This window comes from Mauremys mutica, chromosome 1 (genome assembly GCF_020497125.1).
Source record: "Mauremys mutica isolate MM-2020 ecotype Southern chromosome 1, ASM2049712v1, whole genome shotgun sequence".
Classification (NCBI taxonomy): Eukaryota; Metazoa; Chordata; order Testudines; family Geoemydidae; genus Mauremys; species Mauremys mutica.
The window spans coordinates 251484110-251505170 of record NC_059072.1 but is presented as its reverse complement, the minus strand read 5'-3'; the positions used below and the strand labels follow the sequence as shown (position 1 = coordinate 251505170).

Sequence of the window (21061 nt, the reverse complement as noted above, 5' to 3'; positions counted from 1 at the left end):
AAGCATTCATTTCAAAAACTAAATTGGAAAACATAGGCAGCCTGGGCAGACTTTCAAAACATTCCTTTTTGCAGTTAGCCACAAAGGATTCCTTTCCACTGGGACCGGCACCATTGCTTAGTGCCAGTATCCTTCACAATTCATCCATCATAGTAATGACTTCACCTGGGAAAATAATGTAAAACAAACCTATTTCTCCCCTTTGAGAGTCTCTCTTTCCACAATGAGTATCAAGTTTAATTCAACAGAACCCAGAAGAATAACCCTGTGTATATACAAAATTTGGGAGAGAGGCAGGAAATGAATATTTTTAGAAACATTGTTCCTTTGACCAACTGTATCTACAGATATTAGTAGGTAAATAAGTAAGCAGTGATTGCCTTGGAAAGTTTAACCGCTGGCAGAAACACAATAGGATTTTCTGGCAGATGTTGTTATTGCTAGAGACTAGTAGGATAAGAGGGAAAGTACCCCCAAAATCTCCTTCGGAATAGGTTGCCTTGTTGTCCATTTCAAAAGTAACTACAGACTAAGATGTCACTTTGGGCTAATGTAATCTTTGTCTTACTCAGTCTTGCTTTAGTGCACATTCCATTGTGTGGTAGCAATCACAAAATGAGCTTAGCCAGAGTCTTAGAAGGTTATACTTGAAGAGAAACATAACCACATGATGCCTTTCCCATTTACTTGTCTGTCCCTGGGCAAGCATTCAGCTTTTATAAGTGATGAGCTTATTAAGGTTTTGCTTCTTAAAAGCACCCCAGGGAGACATTTGTCTCTTCGTCATTCTTTATTTACAATTTGTAACTGCAAGAATTGTAGTAATGTCCTCTTTCAGCTATAAGCATACCATCAATACCTTGGATATATACTAATATTCATAGCTTTCTGTAGACAGTTGGACCCTGGTTAATGAATCACTATTGGAAATCATACAGAAATAATTACATTTATTCTTTTATAATATAAATGCTTTTCATTGCATAACATTTGATTTGCTTTTGAAAATACATTGCACTTATTTCAGCTCTCCAAGTATAAGCTTTCAGAGTGCACTGAGGCCTGGTCAAGTGCCCTTACGCATCCTGAAGTTTCGCACTGTGATTCATCCCAGACCTGCAGCACTATGTGGTCCCACCAGTCCGTGCTGGTTTCCCGGGCCCAGCTGAGATAAGTAGGAATATACATGGGCTGGTTTTCAGAGGCGCTTCGCATCCACAGCTCTCTTTGGAGTTGGTGGGAGTTGGGAGCATTCCACACCTCTGAGAATTAGGGCCTCGTTGCCTTAGGCCAGGTACCCAAAAATTGGAGCACCCAAAATCAGTGACCACTTCTGAAAATTCCAGCTCCAGTTTGCCGGGCAAGAAGCTATCTGAAAGGGAGAAGCAAAGTGACTTTCAGCACCAGTGCCAGGTTTTGCTAGAATTGATTTTAGAATTGTTCCCTGTTTTAGTTTTAGTACATTGTACTCAGCAAACCAATCCTCTGTGTACATACTACACCTGTACATATTACACCTGTAGCACTCCATTGCATTTGGATTTCCAAACTGTCAGACTTCTGGAGGGGAGGCATCTCTTGTACCGTGTGAGATTTCCACCAAACATATAGTTTCCTAAAAAAACGAGGCAAAAACCTAGCCAAAAGCATTTCACATAACAGGAAGATAGGAGGAGTGCTATGTTTAATAATAGTGTTTTATTTGTAGAGGAATCCCAAAGTGCTTTAAAACTGACACACTTTAACATTCATAGGAATCACTTCACCACAACTGAAGCACTGCAGTGGCTTACGCAGCATAATATGCTTCAGCCTTGTAGCCATTCCAGAATATACAGACACTGTATAACTACCAGTACAGTGACCTGTAGTAAACCAGGCTGTGAAAACACACCTTCTCCTCAGAAACATTAAGGGGAAAGTATCAGAGGGGTAGCCGTGTTAGTCTGGTTCTGTAGAAGCAGCAAAGAATCCTGTGGCACCTTATAGACTAACAGATGTCTGTTAGTCTATAAGGTGCCACAGGATTCTTTGCTGCTTCATTAAGGGGAAACTTAACAGGAGTTAGACTACTTACCTCTTGGAAGAGGAAGAGGCAGGAAGCAGTAACAGCTGCAAGCGGTAAAATGGCCATTTCAGGGCTGCAGCTGTGTGTTTCTGGCAAATTTAAAGGGCTAGCCCCCAGGGAGGTATCCTGGGATAAATGTTCCCATAAGTGGGCAACACTGCACTGGGAAGGGTCAGGACAGGTAATGGGGTTGTGGGGAAAAGTGTGCCTGCTTTTGTCGATCACAAACGTATTTGTAATTCCCAGGCGCAGAGCATGATAGCTCCACTGTGGAATATTCCTGGTAACTTGGTAAATTCTGTTCACCGCATGAAGGTAAATTCCTTTCAACTGAGAGATCTTCAAATGTCAAACCTCAGCATCAAATGAAGTTTAAAGCGTCTAACCTGTTCTCCTCTCCGTCTCCAATAGCGGCTGTCTGGCAGGTGTGAATTTCAGCACTGCATCTCTCCTCTAGTCCTGTTTGTTAGGTCTGCTCTGTCTCTTCTCTGGATAGGCTTAGTCCAATTCCTTCCCCTTGGGTGCATCTGGTTGAAATTTCCCCTCTGGCTCTGTCTAGTCCATATCCTCTTCTCCTTCCAGCACAGAACATTAGTATTTACTATTCAGATTACAGTAGTGCCCAGCAGCCCCAACTAAGATTGGAACCTAACTGTACTAGGTGCTGTACAAACATATCAAGACATGGGCCATAGCCTGATGCATTTACAATCTAAGACGTTTACTAGAAAATTCACAGTTAGGGCAGATTGTATTAAAACATTCTGATAGAGGAAGTATTTCAAAATTTTGATTGAGAATCCAATTCTCCAAGCTGTTCTCTATAGGCAGATCCTACCTCAGCACAGAGCCCCAGCATGGTATGAGTTTGTCTGGATGCAGCAGCTTGCAGGGTTGTGACCTAAATATTTATTATGACTGTTTCAGAGTTTGAGGGTTCAGTCCAGATCAATGAGAGGTTCTGTCACCACCTGCCCTGCAACCCTGGGTGCCTCACAATGCCTTGCTGCTGTAGCTGAGGGCCTGTGGGGCTCACAGACAGCCTACCAGCATGCAAGCACACCCCAGCAACCTGTCTTCAGCCCCACTCTGGCTTCCACCAGCCTTGGTTATAACCAGCAAGGTGACTCCAACACACTGCCACTCCTGAACTTTACCAGCCCGCGTGCCTTGCAATGTTCAGCCCTCTCCTGGGCAGTTCAGAGAAATAATAAGGTTTGTTTGTTCCTCTAAAGACACAAAAGCACATTCACAGCTTATTAGCTTACCTCGGGTAAATGCACCTTTCCATTAAACATGACACTGAGTTGGTTTACAGTAAAAATGAAACAATTCATTAACAACAGAACATAGCATAAGTGATGCCAAGTAACAGGAATAAAGTTAGAAAGGGTTACAAGCAAACAAAAGTGAAAACACACACATCTAAACGTCTAAAACTTAATCTTGCAAGATACAGGCTTTGTTCAAGATCGCTTCTCACCGATAGTCAGTTTCCAGAGACTTGAACACCCTCTCCCCTTGGCTGAAGGACCCATTTCCTATCTTTGCTTATATCTTCCCAAGTTCGAATACCTTGTTTCAAGAGTCAGTATGACCTCATGCTGTTCTTCCCTTCCTGTGGGCCTTCCGTCCCCCTTCCGTTGTTTTGATTCTACTGTGCCTAATTTGTATAGGAGACAAGTAAATAGCTGCCTTCTATCCTGTCTGGGAGGGAACTTGTTTCTCTTTGTTTGGCCACACACTTTAAAGCATAATATTGTTAAGTATCCATATTTTCTCATATAACTAATTCTGCAAATACTTCCACATGTGCTTAACTTTATGCACTATGGGTACGTCTACACTGCACACTCCTTTTGACGGTGTGTAGAGTACATATACTGCATGGACTCCTAGCACAGGCATAAATAGCATAAACAGTGAGGCACTGTTTAGAGTTGAATATGATTAGAATTAAGACATGCCTGAACCCTGTGAGTATGTATTCTACTTGTCCAAGTGGTGCCTCCCCCCTTTCCAGTGCTACTTTTAGCAGTATAGTGTCCCACTGCCTCCCCACTGCTGAAGTCTCCCTGCTGCAGGGAAAAGCTTCAGTAGCAGGGAAGGACTCCAGCAGCAGGGAAAGATTCTGGCTAAGATTTCCCTGCCACAGTGAAAAACTCCATCAGCAAGGAAAGGCTCTGGCAGGGGGGAGCTCCCTACTGCTGTGCCTTTCCCTGCTGCCTCTCCCTATCAGAGCCATTCACTGACACGTGTAGCGATACATTGCAGTGTGAATGCAGCCTGCTTTTCACTGCAGCGTGTAGCTATCCCTACCCTATTTGCTGACACCAATAGTGTGCAGTGCAGTGTAGACATAGCCTGTGAGTTGTCCCATTGACATTAATGAGGCTGCAGTGAACTGTTTTCTAGAAATGTAAAGACCAAATTCTGCTCACAGTTTCCCACGTGCAATCCATAATTTCTGTCTTGTCTCTCTGCCTATCTGGCCCTGGAACTGGGGGAAGGTGGGAGCCTGAGTGCGTGGAAGGCAGAGGAAGGGCTCACAGCCTTGGAAGCCCTCTTGAAAAGCTTTTGTCAATTGTCAGGCAGAAAGTGAAATTGACAAGAGCCTTCCTGGTGGATAGCTGAGGAGCAGTCATTTTGATTTTCCCAATGGAAAGTCAAACTACTTTGGCAAAATTGAAATTTTTCTGTGGAAGATTTTGATTTTGAAATGGGCATTTTCCGTCAGCAAATCATTATAATGAAAAACTACCAGGCAGCTCTGGTTGTTAGATCTGATCTGTCTGCCTAATCAAATCCTCATGCACATTCAGTTGGTGCAAATCCTCAAAAATGCCAATGTTCTAAGGGCTGCATTTTGGTTAACAAACAGATGCACTTGAAAAAGCTAGTAAACACTTACAGGTATTTTGGGGGTAAAACACAAGCCTGACATCAGTGAGGGAGAGGCAAGGACTTTATAAAACTGATAACCGAAATAGCTAGTTATTTTTGTCTTTACTATTTTAGAGGGGCTGAGCATCCACAGCTCTCTTTGGAGTTGGTAGGAGTTGGGAGCATTCTGCACCGCTGAGAATTAGGGCCTAGTTGCCTTAGGCCAGGTACACAAAAATCGGAGCACCCAAAATCAACGACCACTTCTGAAAATTCCAGCTCCAGTTTGCTGGGCAACAGCACATGGTAAATGACTATGATTTGTTTTAGAAGGTGTAATGGATTATTTTGTGACTACTTTGTAGGAAAAAGCTTGGTTTATATGTTAGATTTATACAAAACATGAACAACTGACACAACTGGCTTACATTAATGCTGGTAAGACACTGGGGAAAGAAAACTGATAGCCAAAGTAAAATCTCCTGAAGTGTTGGTGGTAGCAATTTAAAATGTTCTGCCATTCAAGGTACACTGAGAAGGACCCAATATACAGCTGGGAATTTTATTTATTGAAAATGAGACCTTCAGTCTATGATATGTCTCATTTTCCTCTCAGCATTGACCTTGCATTTGAGATTTTGACTGCAACAAGATCAGAATTGATGGAGATGACTTGTATTTCCCTCTACCTTTCCGTTTCACTTGATGGCTACTGGAAATGATTGACTTTCAAAATATTTCATCTACTGATGGACATTTGGAGAGTAACAACCAGCCAGCAACATGCTCATGCTCAAAGAATATGATCTGTGTGCCATTCACATCACTGTGGATTGCAGCAACGGGATTAGACATTTTGACTGTGTAAAATACTATATTGGTATTTGTATCTCTTGAGTTACTATGAAGGTCCCTTTGGCACCTATGAAAGGGGGTAACAGTCTTTAAGTATAAGGTGCACTCATTGTCTTGTGGGATGAGGGAGACTGTTTTAATTTATATTGGAAGGAACCCCAATTTTTTGTTAAAATAAGTCAAAAATGTAGATCGATGTTTAAAAGTACATAAGAAAATGAAGGAAAATGGGCAAGAACGATGTCAAGTATTGTAATAATATCCTTATGTATGGCCAAATACAACATCACTTCTGTATCACATTAAGCAGCATATGAAATATATTCCTGCCTGCATTTTAATATCTTTTCAGTATTGTAGAAGGCTTTTTGATACAGGAGCTCTATAAGGCTGATCATTCTCACAGTTCAGCATAATACTAATAATGTATCTGCCCGAGCCACATAATATGTGCTAGAGTTCAAGACTGAAATTGTCATGCCTAAAGTTATACTGGTAGGACTGGCTTGATATGATTAATTGGACAAGGGTGAGGCCTCATTTCTTGGGAGACAGGATTAAGGAGGTAAATGGATCAGCAGGCTGGACACAGAATGTCTGTGCTAAAATAAGGGGGAACACTCACGGAACCACTTACAGTGGACAAGATAACAATGGATAAAATAAGGAGGAATGTAATGTAAGGAATGTAAAAGGAGATAAGGAGTGAATCAGGCGTGAACAGTGCATGGACAGAACATGCTGTATAGGGCTTGGTTCCTACAAAGTAACCAAGCCAATCCCAAAGCGTGTAATGCAATGTATAGTAAATTCATTATGATGTGTAACTGTATATAAAGGAAGAGGTTTGCCATGTAACTTTGGATGTGTAGTACGCCCTGCGCTTGAGGCTGATCGACTCAGTGTAGCTTTGTTGTTTGCCAAATAAAGGAACCTGAGTGACAAGACGGTGTTCGAACTGAATTCTTGGAGAACTGAGTGGAAGAGTCTTGGGGGAACCCCAACAATGCTTAGCATCTTGCAAGACTGGGCCCCAGTTTAGCAACTGGCATGTCTTCACCAGTCATGGGACTGGACGAAACACTGGTATTATTTCTTCCTCTCCCCTGCTGGGGTTTGCAAAATAGGTTCGGTCTGTGAACTGCCACCTCTCATAATCACAAAGGTCTGATCAGTCAGAATTTTAGGGAGCACAAGGTGGCTGGGCATTAAGTCTGGGGATATTGCAGTCAAAGATACCTTGTAATCCACTGGGCCTTTAGCTTACAGACTGAGGAACACATTGTTGCTACGCTGGGTCTGATTTAGTCCTTGCCCTAATTAAGCAATTCTGGAATCTGTTGCTCACTATACTGCATCCAGAAGGAGCCAAATTAAGAGAAATAGAGAGAGGGGAATAAAAATAAGAAAGGAGCATGATACACACACAAACAAGCGTTCTTCAACCTTTTCCAGGAACCAGGGACACATTGTTTGCATTAACAAAATGCAAAGGGATGATCTAGCTTTCACCAGCCTGATCCTTCACTCCTCGATCTGGTTTAGTCAGAGTGAGTGTTAGCTATGCACTAGGTCAGGAAGAAGCACCAGTAGAATGACCTCTCCTTCCTAATGCTTCCCCTAAGGGAAGGGAGCCGGGGCATCAACAATAGTGTCCCACAGGAAAGTCCACTCCAGACAGCCTTCTGTTGCCACCAAATATTGACATCTCCTTCATTTACAGACCATTCTCATCCATTTACTATGTATTTATTAATTCATCAAAGTCCTTAAATGTAATTATTAAAATAGGTCAAAATCTTTCATGTTCAAAATTTCTATGATTTTTTTTGCAAAAAAACATGAAAATGTTATACTATGTTGTGTGTGTGTGTGCGCATGCACACTCAATAACTACAGATACATCTATATATATAGGTATTACATCTACAGCTCTAAGTATAAGCAGAGATTTTGTTCCTTTGGTTTAATTTCCCATTGCTCTGCCCCTGTGTTAGAACAGTTTGTACTGCTTGGGGATTTTATTGCCATATATATCCAAAACTCAAGCCAAGATTTACTAAGTTGATGAATTTGCAATAAATTTTAGCTTGGTGGGCTGGTATCACGAGAGCCATGTGTAAAATATTGTATGTATTTGTTCTTTGTAAACAAAATGACAAGTTGGCTCAGTGTGGGAGACCAATATAAAGGCAATTCCTGTTCTGAAAAGGTCACAGTCTAAGGCCCTGATTCAGAAAGGCACTTAAACAGTGTGTAACGAAGCGTGTGAATAGTTCCATTGACTTCCAAGGGGCTACTCATTTGCTTTGAGTTACACAAATGCATAAGTGCCTTCCTAGATCTGGGCCTAAAAGCCCAACATAGTGAGGAAAAGATGCACTGTGTGATCCAGAGAAAGGGCGGATTTCTAACACAGGATTATTTTTAGTGGTTTGATACAGAAGGGACCATACAAACTGGCAAAAAAGCCATTCCAAACTGGAGTTTCAGTTCTGCTTGGTGTTGAGGTTTGTTCAAAGCTGACACAAACCAAAACTCATTTTGGCCATGGACCTTTGTGAATTCCAACAGAACAAATGATTTGTGCACAACCCCTTGCCATCCCTCTGCTCTCTACAGGCAGCCCTTATTTACCAGCAATGACATCAGCTGAATGGGCGAGGTGCCTGTTATGCCTGTGTTTCTTTAGCAACATGCTTCTGAAAGAAAGGTTAATAGTATTTTAAAAAGAATATTTCTTCATTCCCAAAGCAAAGGCAATGGAGCTCAAATATTTGCAAGATTAGAAGAACATGGTAAAGGCCCTGGAGCTCAGCTAATGAAAAAGGTAAATTATAGAAACCAATAGCAAAATGCATAAAGAATTGTCAGTGCATTACCTGCTAAGCCTACAGGCTTCAAAGCCTCAATTATTGAAATTGGGATAGTGTGAGACATACAGGCATAGCACTGAAGTTATAAGAAATTTTGATGCTTATAGTTGATGGTGAATCTCCTGCTAAATCCAATGTCTGACTACGAGGGGTTGTCTTTGCATAGCAGTTTCACAAATCATGTTATTTGAATAAAGATCTGTGCTGTAGGAAATTCCCAGGCACGTTTAATTACTAACATGTCATTGCATTCAAAGAAAGCTAATTTAAAACATCAGGCATTGGGGATTGGTCCTGCTTTGAGCAGGGGGTTGGACTAGATGACCTCCTGAGGTCCTTTCCAACCCTGGTATTCTATGATTACACATAGCACAAGAGAGACAAAGAACAGCAGTAATTGGAATTAATGTTATTTGTGGCATTGTACTGGCAACTGCCAGTGATTGCAGAAGTCCCTTGATGTAATGACTGACCTTTCTGGTATTATTTATTATTTATGTTACAGTAGCACCTACATGCCCCAAGCAAGTTTAAGTCTCCTCGTACCAAGCACTGTACAGCCACACAGTAAGAGACAGCCATTGCCTGGAAGAGCTTATAATCTAATTAGACATGACAAACAAGGTGAGAGGGGAATTGAGGCATGGAAGGGTGAAGTGATTTGGCCAAGGTCGAACAGCAGGTCGGTAGTAGAGCCATAAATAGAATCCAGTTTTCTGACACCCATCCAGCTCCTTCCAGTTCAGTGCCCTGTTCACTGGACAACAAAGCTTAGACTTACAGTGCTCTGGACTTGACGCTCCAGTGCCCTGTACACTGTACAGTCATTCACACCTGTGCAAAACTGGTATTCACTGTTAATAGAAGATGCTACGAAATCAGAATGGCAGCACTGAACAACCATTTTACAGTACAGAGGTGGAAATTACATCACAAGGTGCAGGGCTGTGGGCAATTTAGTGTCAAGTGAAGATAGCTGAGATTTATTACTTGATTTTAAAAACAAAGATGTGAGTGATTCAGAACCTGAAAGAAGTGTGCATGCGAGTGTAGTGAATGCATGGTTCTACCACTGCTACCTCTCCTCTTGCTGCTTCATCCATCACTCATGCCTTCTGTTGTTAGACTGAACACTCTTTGGAGCAGGAGTTTGCACAGCACCTAACACAATGGGACTCTAATCATTTGTCCTTTGGGCATTTTAGTAATAAACTACTAATAAATAATAATAATTAATTATCTATATTTGATATGCATAAGGAGCAAAATATGCAAGCTATAGAAAAATTCAAAGAACACTCGAAACAATAGTCCTATGCATTGTTCACTGCTGTGGAGAAATATAAAAAATATAGATATGATTGGAGTCTTAATATTAATTCCTGTCTTTAGCTACAGCAAGCAGTACTCCTGCAATGAGGTTGGAAGAAGTCTGTGACCCTCATCCTACTTCATCAGCCCTCTTTGTTCAGGTGTGAGAGAAATATCATTGTATCCAAACCTGAGCCACTCGATAGTTTAATAAGAGAACAGGAGGATTCACAGGAAGACACTCAAAGAAAATTTGCAGCAGACTTTGGACAAAGAGGATTAGTGAGAGATTCTTCACATTGACCATCAGGCAGTATTGTGAAAGCTGGAACTGGAGACTCGGAGTTGCCTTTTTGTGGAAAAGATGGAGACAGTCACTTCAAGCTTCAGCGTCAGAACCTGGCGGATCCAACAGGTTTCCTTTCCTGCTGCAGTTCTCTCTACCTCATCCATTGCAATCCAGGCTGCATCACTGACTGACTCTCATCTTTTTTTGCTCCTAACTGCAAACTCTCATTACCAACTACCTGCTTATGTTACATAGGAGCAAGGTTTAGAGAAGCAGTTTCTTGACACCTTAAATGATTGACCATGACAAGGATTCTAACCCCTTCCTCGGAAGCCTCAAATCATAGACCCTGGTATGACCACTGCTGGATACTGCATAGACTAGATGGGCTACTCATATGCCTCAATACAGTAATACCGTTGTTCCTAAATACAAAACTTCTGGCAGGGCCTTCATTTAGTTCTAAAACAGGTTATTATTGCTGCCTATCATTATTTCCTGCCCTGCTCCAATTCTCTAAGAATCTGTTACATGCTTTGTAAAAAACAATGGGATTTTTTTAAATTAAAATTTCTTTTTAATTCTTGTATCAGAGGGGTAGCCATGTTAGTCTGGATCTGTAAAAAGCAACAAAGAGTCCTGTGGCACCTTATAGACAGATGTATTGGACAAATGTATTCACCCATGAAAGCTTATTCTCCAATACATCTGTAAGTTTATAAGATACCACAGGACTCTTTGTTGATTTTTAATTCTTGTTACCTCAAAGACCAAAACATGATGCAGTACCTTGAGACGCATGAAAACAGTTCCAGACCATGCACTTACAATGCTGTGGTAAATTACATACCTTGTACTGATAAAATCTGTTACTATGGTTCAGTGCATGCTTAAGGGCAATATATTACCAACGTGACTTTTATTTTGAATATTGCATTGCAGTTTGTACCTTAGTTAATTACATACCTGCTATTTGTCATCAGGATTGATCTGGCATCTATCAATTAGGAAGACCAAATCATTAGCTTGCATTTCTGAACTGAGTAATGAAAACATTCAAATAGTCCTAATATTGCAATCTAGGTATTCGACAGTCACATTGCCAAGTCTTCTAAGCTAAGTTGAGCATTTTCTAGATACTATTTGTTATGACACCGTTTTCAGATTTCTTTATACATATATATTACTCATGAAGGTTAAGGGAGTGGCAGCATTGGAAAGTGATCTGTTTATTGACAGTTTCTTCAGTCTCAGTAAAGATCTTTTCTCTGTCCGTCACGTCATGGGACAGTAATGTGAATGTAGCAGGAAATAGCATGACTGAGTGGTAAACCAGTGAGCAGTGCAAGCTGAAACACCCTAGCCCCATTTTTGACAGTGAAATCACATCAGCAAATGCATAAAAGATCATTTCCTATAGAACGTAACTGGTGCTCATTTTGTTTCTGTTTTGCCATCACTAATGGTCCATGTATGACAAGCTAGGCCATAGCTGTTAGTACAATCATTTTAGGATATACCTTGGACAAGGATTGGTTTACTCTCTTCAGCAACTTACAACTGCAAGTCACTTTCCATGGGCCCCTCTGTGGTGCATCCCAAGGCCACTTTTGCAATTTTGCTTGCTCAAGTTGCAGTTTCTCCATCAACACTGTTACAGTAGTTGCTGAAATGTCCAAAGTTGCTAAACTTCACATCATTTATACAAAATGTCTCCAAATTCTCTGATGCTCTTTAAACTTGTTTCTCCAGCAGGCCAGAAGAGCTGTATAAATTTAACACTTCTGTTTTTGTTTTAACAATAATGGTGGGATCTCGGTATGTATGAATAAACTTTGTTTGATTAATAATGTACAAACTATTACCTTTCTGATTATTCCACTCTGTGGCCAAGGGGCCTTATAAACACACTATTTGGTTTCAGTTCTTTTTATTTGCTGCCTCTTTCAGCACAGCTTCTATTTCACTAACTTGAAAGCATGAGCATGGATTGTAAACATCGCTTCTTCATGTTATCACTTAAATGAAAATAAATCAATATGATATTAATTTAATTTTTAAATCATTCACAGACAGGGAAAAAGAAGAGGTCTGTTTAGCTTCACCAGCAGTACCCTCTTGCGAAAGGCTGCAGCAGCTCTGAGTTTTCTCAGATTATTGAAAAAAATCTAGCTGTTAGACCTTGGGTTTTTATCCTCTTAGCCCTCTGGTCTAGCTTTTCTAAAAGGCCTTGATGCCTGGGCATTTCTTAAATGGTAATAACATAACTTTGGGGCCTTAATAACTACAGTGACATCAGCAGCAGTTAATCAATGCTGGAATGGGAATCTGCTTGTTGGGAAAGGGTGAATTAGAATGCTGAGGGGATTTTCAAGGTGTTGATTTACTGGGTGCAAAATCTAAAAATAATAAAAAGAGTGCATTATGGATCTGTTCAGTATTAAATAAAACCCAACCCACAGGCAATAGCACTGCGTCTGTGGTGAGTCTGTAACATATTTTTTAAGCAGCTTTGTTCCTAGATTAGACAAGGCTTTTAAGAATCCACAAGCAGCCGGGGACATAACTCTTCTGAGATTATGAACTGCTTTGGCAAGGGTGTACACACTCCACCAATAGATGGAGCAATAACAACCGTCTCCAACTTGAGTTGCTTCTCTCTGATAACACATCCCTTATATTCTGATTGAGATTCAAACAGTTCAAATCCAAGTCTTTTTCTCGGCTAGGCACTGAGAAAGAATGAAGCTGCTGTATATCATCTATCTTTGAAAAGGAGGCAAAAAGTTATGTGTTATCAGCATATTCAGAGCAGTGCAGTACAGTAACTCCTTGCTTAACATTGTAGTTATGTTCCTGAAAAATGAAACTTTAAGCGAAATGATGTTAAGCGAATCCAATTTCCCCATAAGAATTAATGTAAATGGGGTTGGGGGTTAGGTTCCAGGGAATTTTTTTTCACCAGACAAAAAACTATATACTATATAGATATACACACGGTATGTGTTTTAAACAAACAATTTAATACTGTTCACAGCTATGATGATTGTGATGCTTGACGGGTGGTGAAGTTAGAGGGTGAAAGAGGGAGGGATATTTCCCATGGAATGCCTTGCTGCTAAATGATGAAGTAGCACTCAGCTGAGCCCTCAAGGGTTAACACATTGTTGTTAATGTAGCTTCTCACACAAGGCAGCATGAACACAAGGGAGGGGAGACAGCATAGCAGACAGAGACAGACACACACCTTGTGTGTGGGAGAGAGAGAGAGAGAGAGAGAGAGAGATACACACTGTCCCTTTAAGTAAGCTGACCCACTCTTAAATGCATTGTCTTTTTAAGTGGATCAGATAGTTGAGACAGCAGCTGCTGGCTCCAAGCTCTCTATGTCTCGCTCCATCCCTGTCCCCTCCGTGCTCTATATGGAGAAGGGGTAAGCAGGGTGCAGGAGCAGGGGGGAGGGGGACACCCTGACATTAGCCCCCCCTTCCTCCCCGCACAGCAAGCAGGAGGCTCCCAGGAGCAGCTCCAAGGCAGAGGGCAGGAGCAGCACATGGCAGTGGGGGGAGGGACAGCTGAACTGCCTGGCAATTGATAGCCTGCTGGGCAGCTGCTGCCCAGGGAACTTAGGGGAGCTGATAGGGGGAGCTGATGGGGGGGCTGCTGGCCACCCGGGTTCCAAGCCCCCACCAGCTAACTGCAACGGGCTGCTCTTCCTGCAAGCAGTGGACAAAGCAGGCAGCTGCCAAATGACATTAGAAGGAAGCATTGCACAACTTTAAACGAGCATGTTCCCTAATTGATCAGCAACATAACAACGAAACAATGTTAACCGGGACAACTTTAAGTGAGGAGTTCCTGTACAAAACACCTTATAACCTTTCCATTCTGTCATCCCCTCCAGTTCAACAAGAGGCAAATAAGTTGAACAGGAGGGGATGGAAACCCAGGGACCCATGCATAAGCAGATACTTAGAGTGAATGAACAGCCACTCAGCACCATCCTATACAATTTTCCAGAAAAGGAAGAATGGGACACTAATGTACACCCCTACATTCACCCCTGCCCAGTGTCACAGGAGAGTCAACGCCGCTTTGTAGTCACTATTATCAAAGGCTGCTGACAGATCTAATACAACTGGGACACTAGACCAGTATCCAGCATCAGAACAAGATCATCAGCCAAAGATACTAATGCAGGCCCTGTATTGTTCCCAGATCACATTGATGGGGATCATGATAGCAGAATACCAGGGGGTAACAGAGTTGCCCCACTCTTTTCAGTGACCTGAGCTTGATCTAGAATTTCAGTTGAATTTGACTCACCATGCTAATAGCATCCTACCCCATTGATGAATGCAAACTGCTAAGTAATACAAAATATGGTGCCAAGCTCTGAGCACTGCTGCATTTATTGATTACATTGCATTAGCAAATTGTCTGGGAATATCAAATTCCTTTTACTTACAGGAAACTTTATTAATAGTTGGGTGAAAAGTGCCAATCCATTTCCAAAGAAGTATATGTACTTTAATGCGTCAACGTCATTGATACCAGCACTGTATTTTGATTTATACTTTGAAAGAGTAATAAAAATAATAAATCAGGAACTGATTCTCAGTTGGTGTTAGTTTCATTTATACACACGTTAAGGCCTCTTTTCACAGCCAGGATGATGTAAATCTACATTTGTGTAAATTAGAATCAAGCCCTCAATATACAGAAAGACATTAACATGATTAAAACTTTGTGCTGCTCCTGAATTTACTCCTTTTCTTAATGGAAGTACTAGTCAGTATTTGTAGGGTTATCATCCCTATATTTTGATTAGTATTGGATTTGAAATTGTGAAATCTGAAATTTTCTAAGAAACAGCTGATTCATAGTTTATTTAAAAAGTCAGCTCGCTGCATACAAAAGATGGAAAGCAACTTTTTAAAATGTTCAATGATTAAAAAATATGTAAATGAAAAGTTATGCCTCTTTTTTAATCATTTGCCTCTCCACTGTCAGTTTTTATATTCATTATCAAAGTGTTTGCACACACTACGTTCAAAAAATGAAAGGATATTTAAATACTGTCTGCCAATCTATATTACAGCATGTGACAGTGCTAACCTTTCCACTATGCACTAGGTTAGAACAAGAAAGTACCATTTCCTTTGGACTTTAAGTGCATGTGCACACACACTCACACACTTTACTCACTCTCATGCACACACCAAATCTCCCAAACAACCAATCAAACCACGTCTTTACAGGCAGAGAAGCAAGAAAGAGTGATATATTGTTATGGTCATTTCCATTTTAAGTATTTGGGAGGCCTCAGCTATTACAGTAGATTGGACCATGTAATTTCATAAATACATAAAGTGGAGGGAGAATGCTGGTTTTTGGATTGTAAGGTTTCAGCAAAATTTGTGCATTTTTTTTGTATTCATATTTATTTGTGTTTGTGCGTATGCCAAATTATCGGAGAATGTGGTATGTCTTCCCATATTTGTCATGTGCATTCTGTTTTTAGTAGTTGTTAGGATCACCAGTAGTGCAATAAGACCCACTCTACAATCTAATAAATTCACCAAAAACTTTTACATCACTACAAATTAGCCTGTAAAAAATAATTTTCTAAGTTTTTCCTATAGAGAGTCTGGGAATTTTCCTATGGCTGCTGCCTGTCTGACTGGCATGTATATCACATTTTACCTACTATATATATAACACATCAAAAAGATCTTCCTTTAAAAAAAAAGCACATCACAGTCTCTTGTTTACGTTTTCTCCTATTTCTGTCTCTGTAGGTTGAATTAATTGCTTGTTTTATTGAAATATATATACAGGGTACCGCAAAAAGAACAGGAGTACTTGTGGCACCTTAGAGACTAACAAATTTATTAGATGCATCCGAAGAAGTGAACTGTAGCTCACGAAAGCTCATGCTGAAATAAATTTGTTAGTCTCTAAGGTGCCACAAGTACTCCTGTTCTTTTTGCGGATACAGACTAACACGGCTGCTACTCTGAAACCTGTCATACAGGGTACCAACATTCTTGTAATCCTAGCCAGTTGTTTCAGCCTGTGATCCAGGTGCATCCTGTACATTTTCCAAAAGCTGGATGAACAAATCAGTGACTTAATCTTAGTCTCAGTGACTCTGGGCCACATTTTCAAAGGTGCCTAGAGATGCAGATAGGTGCCTACTGAGATTTTCAGAAGAGCCTAAGCAGGTTAGGTCCCTGATTCCCCTTGAAATTAATAGGAATTTGTGGGATTTTTAGAAGTGCCTAAGCAGTTTAGGTGCCTAACTCCCATTGCTTTCCAAGGGAGTAAGAGGTGCCTAAATGCTATTGAAAATCCGACTCTCTATCATTTAGTTTCTTCCTGTGTAAAATGGAGATACTATTGCTACCTACCTTTGTAAAGCTGAAAAAAAGATGAAACAGTTTTAATCCCCCCACCCTCCTTTTAAAAAACAAAAACAAAAACAAAAGAACCCCAACAGAATACTTTGGATTGCCACTTCATTCAGACGGTCGGGCTTTTTGCTCACCTTTCCACAAATGGGGCCCAACCTGCAGTTCTTGTTTAGGCAAATTTCTCACTGCGTAAGGACAGCAGATTTAGACTCCAGATTACCAGGACTGGATGTAGGTAATCCAGGAATCTAGGCACACAGCATGACCCACTGCACCCCAGTGGCTCCACCCCCCCCCCACAGCTGTGGCTCCACTTGCCACACGGTGTGACAGGGCTGGCCCGCCCCTCTCTCAGTGAGGCAGAACAGTGGCATGAGTTACCCGCTTTGCCCTCCACCAACAGCAGGGGCAGTCGCAGTGACATCTCATCCTCTAGAGCCAGGGAGACAGCAGCAGGAGGATCACCTAGGGGGGGCCACTTGGGGATCTGGGCAAAATCAGTACTTGGCCCTGCTAGTGAAGGCAGGGGGCTGGACTCAATGACCTTTCAAGGTCCTTTCCAGTTCTAGGAGACAGGTATATCTCCAATTATATTTATATTTATATAGTTTTCTAGCAGTTGTGGAGTGAGGTTCTGCTTGGATGAGAAGGCCAAGCCCACTGCACTCTCCTCTTCCTGCTACACACAGAGTCTTCTGATGAAGTGGTACTGGCAGGCCCCCACAGAGCAATGGCTCTGGGAATTAATACTGCTTTAAAATGAATGGGGCAGGTCACATGTTTCAGAGCTATGGTTGCAGGCTGTCTGCAGAATCAAGCAGATAACACGGCATTAGTTACACTCATCGGGTTCATGTTTTCAAGCCTTCCTTCACAACCACAAGGAATCGAAAGCTACTTTAAAAATGAAAGATTAGATTCTGGTGTAACCCCATGACTGCAGGAACCAGAGCCCTAGGCCTGAGTTAGTAGCGCATATGCCTTAATCTGGCCCTGTCAAAGTAAAGTGAAATAAAGTGAGGATCAGCAGCTTCCCTGGGTCTTTATGAGTGTTCCAGTTGTAGGACGATTTATTTCTGAGGTACTATATATTGTATATAAACCAAACACAATTTACTCTGCTTGATAATAAAATAAATTTATATTTGTTTTTAATAGATGAACAAAACCAGAGCCAAAACTAGACAATATTTTCCTGAATTACCTGGGCACTATTTAATACAGTACTGATGCAGTTAAAACATAGACATCTATAGTATGGTTCTTGGTTGACTTGTTAGGTATAGAGTTTTAATATAATATTTCTGACACAGACAAAAATATACATTTTATAACAATAGCCACAAATACTACCCTGTTAAATAGCAGACTTACAGTAACTTACTGCCTAATTGCACATAGTACTTGTTCAAATGAGCTTAACGGGTAGAAGGCAAAATAAATGACCATTTTATTTCTGTGATATTTATATTTTCAATCCTAAATTATTGTACTATAGGAAAATAAAAGGCTAAATCTGACTGTTGCCGTACTTGATTCACTTAAAGTTTACATTCAGTTCAGGTTCACATAAGATTAATTTATTTATAATACACATATCATCCTATGTGGACAGTTATAGACATAATAATAGTTCGTAGATTACTTGCATTCATTTTTGACATCATGTCTATGTAATAAGCTGGATGTTATGAACAAATCTCATGCAGAAAGTTCTACAAACCTACCAAATAAGCATGTTTTCCACAGTAATTTTAAGAGTATGAAAATAAAGCATACAATCATGATAAGAATACTTTACCAACAATGGTACGCCTAGAAATAATGACCTCAGTGTCTGAAAATGAACTTATTCCATAATTTTGCCTTATTGATTGTATAGAGGATTTAGTACTACTGCCTACAAAATGCAAAACTAGGAAAGAAACATCAGAAAGTCAATGGGTTTTTCTTCACAAAAGTCAAGGTTCGGGTATGGCCCTTACTTTTATTCACATCTTTGTTCTCTAATGTTAGATACACTGAACTAAGGCAAGAAGTCTTGGGGTTTGTCTACACTTACAGTGCTGCAGTGGCGCAGGTGCACTGGAGAGCTTCTCCCATCAACATAGGTACTCCACCTCCCTGAGAGGCAGCAGCTATGTTGACGGGAGAAGCCCTCCTGTCATCATACCACTGTCTACGCCGGGGGTAGGTTGGTATACTATGTTGCTCAGGGGTGTAGATTTTCCACACCCCTAAGAGATGTAGTTATACCTGCCTAAGTTTGTAGTGTAGATCAAGCTGCGTAGAGAGGCATTATGCTAGAGTTTTCTGTAGGGACCTTGGAATCTTCCCACACTTGAAGGAGAGCATCCGTACAGTCCCTCTGCAGTTTCTATAACTCCTCTCTATGCAAGCATATAGGTTTGTTCTGTGGATTGGCAGAGTTGTAGAACCAATGCCCACACTCCAGACTGTCCTTCCCCCTCTGCCATAGGTGCTGGAACTAGAGGTGCTGGGGGTGCTGCCGCACCCCCTGGCTTGAAGTGGTTTCCATTATATATTGGGTTTACAGTTTGGTTCAATGGCTCTCTGCACCCCTACTGCACTGAGATGCCATGGAATAATGATACTCAGTGGGCAACAGATGTGGAATCCCGCATTTAGAACTGGTTGGGAAAACGCTGATGGAACCATTTTCCATCAGCGAATGCAGTGCTGTTGAAACTGAAACACATTTGTGCTGGTTTCAGTGAAATTTCACTTAGGAGATAAAAAGTTTTACAAAAAGTTTTAATAATGTTGAAACAGGATGTTTCAACATTTTTTGAATGAAACACTTTGATTTTTATTATGAAACATGCCTGCGGGAGGTCCACCAGAACCGCGGGACCAGCGGACCCTCCGCAGGCACGTCTGTGGGAGGTCCACCGGAGCCGCGGGACCGGCAACCGCCAGAGCGCCCCCCGCGGCGTGCCGCCGTGCTTGGGGCGGCAAAATTACTAGAGCCGCCCCTGTGCTCAGCCCTGCCCCCAGTACAGCTTCACTGCAGGTTGTCCCCATGAATCAGCAGATCTTCAGGAGTTCTGATATGTTCAGGCCTTCCAAGTTCATGGAAGATGTTAGGATTTAGCCTGAAGGGTGAGATCCTGGCTTCCCCTATACAGAGCCAAAGTATCAAGTCTTAGCATGGTTCATTTACAAATGGTTACCAGATAGAGTCCTCAAACTCATCCTGGAACTAGGGCACAGGCCAGCTGCATTATGGCTGCAAGTACAGGCATGGCTCACTGTGTCAGACAGTGGGGGGCTTTGAACTAGCAGATCTAAGCTGTGCATAGACCCACTGGCCAAACCCCAGTAACTTCTCCTTCCCTTTCTATATGGTCCAATGGAGAATGCCACTGTGCATGCATCAGGTTTTGGAGCCCCCTAAGTGGTCTGAATCAGCTCTTCCACTCACTCACACGGTAGAAACTTGGCATTTCTACTGTGTATTGGGCCATGTGCGTATTTGAAGGAGGTCTAGTTTTGATCTATAGTCCTTAGAGCTTGACTTTTTTCTTTTAAATTTAGTACTGCAGTTCATAAGGTGCACATTCCGAGCTGAGATGCAGTGTTATTTTTGAAATATGATTTTTGGAAAAACATTAGCATTTCTAAAATGAATTTTATGTACATAGATAATATACAGATAGAATTAAAACTCCACAAAAGGAGCAAAAAAATTTAAGGATCAACCTTGTGAAAGTTACGTTGACACTGAATGCAAAAGTTGATGGCTTCTTCCTTTAGCAGCAAAACTTATTCTTACATTTTCTGTTCTCTGCTATAATTCATAGTTTCATGAGAGTTAATAAAAAACTGTCACCAGTAATCAAAACATAAGGAAATATGAATTTCAGTTTTACACTTTTCTGTCATCTGTTAATTTTACAAGGATCATTGGAGAATTACTGGAGTGTAACTCTTCATTGTAGAGCAATTTAGTTGTTAGGCCTCCCATTGGGAAGGATGAGTACCAATGAGAACAGACACAGACATCTAAGATATGGTCAAGTGGCTGCAATTTTATTTGTTCTTAGTTTGCTGTGCCAGGGGGCTGAGCAGTAAGAGGCCAACTTCAGTCTGGTGCTACCTTTTATGGGTGTGATCCACCTGCTGACCAATCCTAGTGTTCCAAAGAGGCATTGGGATTGACCAATAGCAGTCCTCCTAACAAAAGAGGACTCCCTTTGGCTGACAAGCATCACTGTGCCACCTGTTGGGTGTATGGATTAGCCTTTCCTATTAGTTACTCTGACCTTGAAGGCTGACACCTATGGCTGCCCAAAAATTTTCTGTCAAAACTGTTTTTCAATAAAAAATTGAGTTTTCAACA

At 41.2% G+C, this 21061-nt stretch overlaps 1 long non-coding RNA gene across 1 annotated transcript; it reads right to left on the bottom strand.

The window, feature by feature from the left end:
- Positions 1–1587: 1587 nt before the first annotated feature.
- On the bottom strand, positions 1588–11348 carry LOC123375578. Its single transcript, XR_006581520.1, has 3 exons — positions 11249–11348; positions 2455–2643; positions 1588–1615 (listed from the first exon to the last, which is right to left on the bottom strand). It is a non-coding gene; the product is annotated as an uncharacterized LOC123375578 (long non-coding RNA).
- Between the last annotated feature and the right edge of the window lie 9713 nt (positions 11349–21061).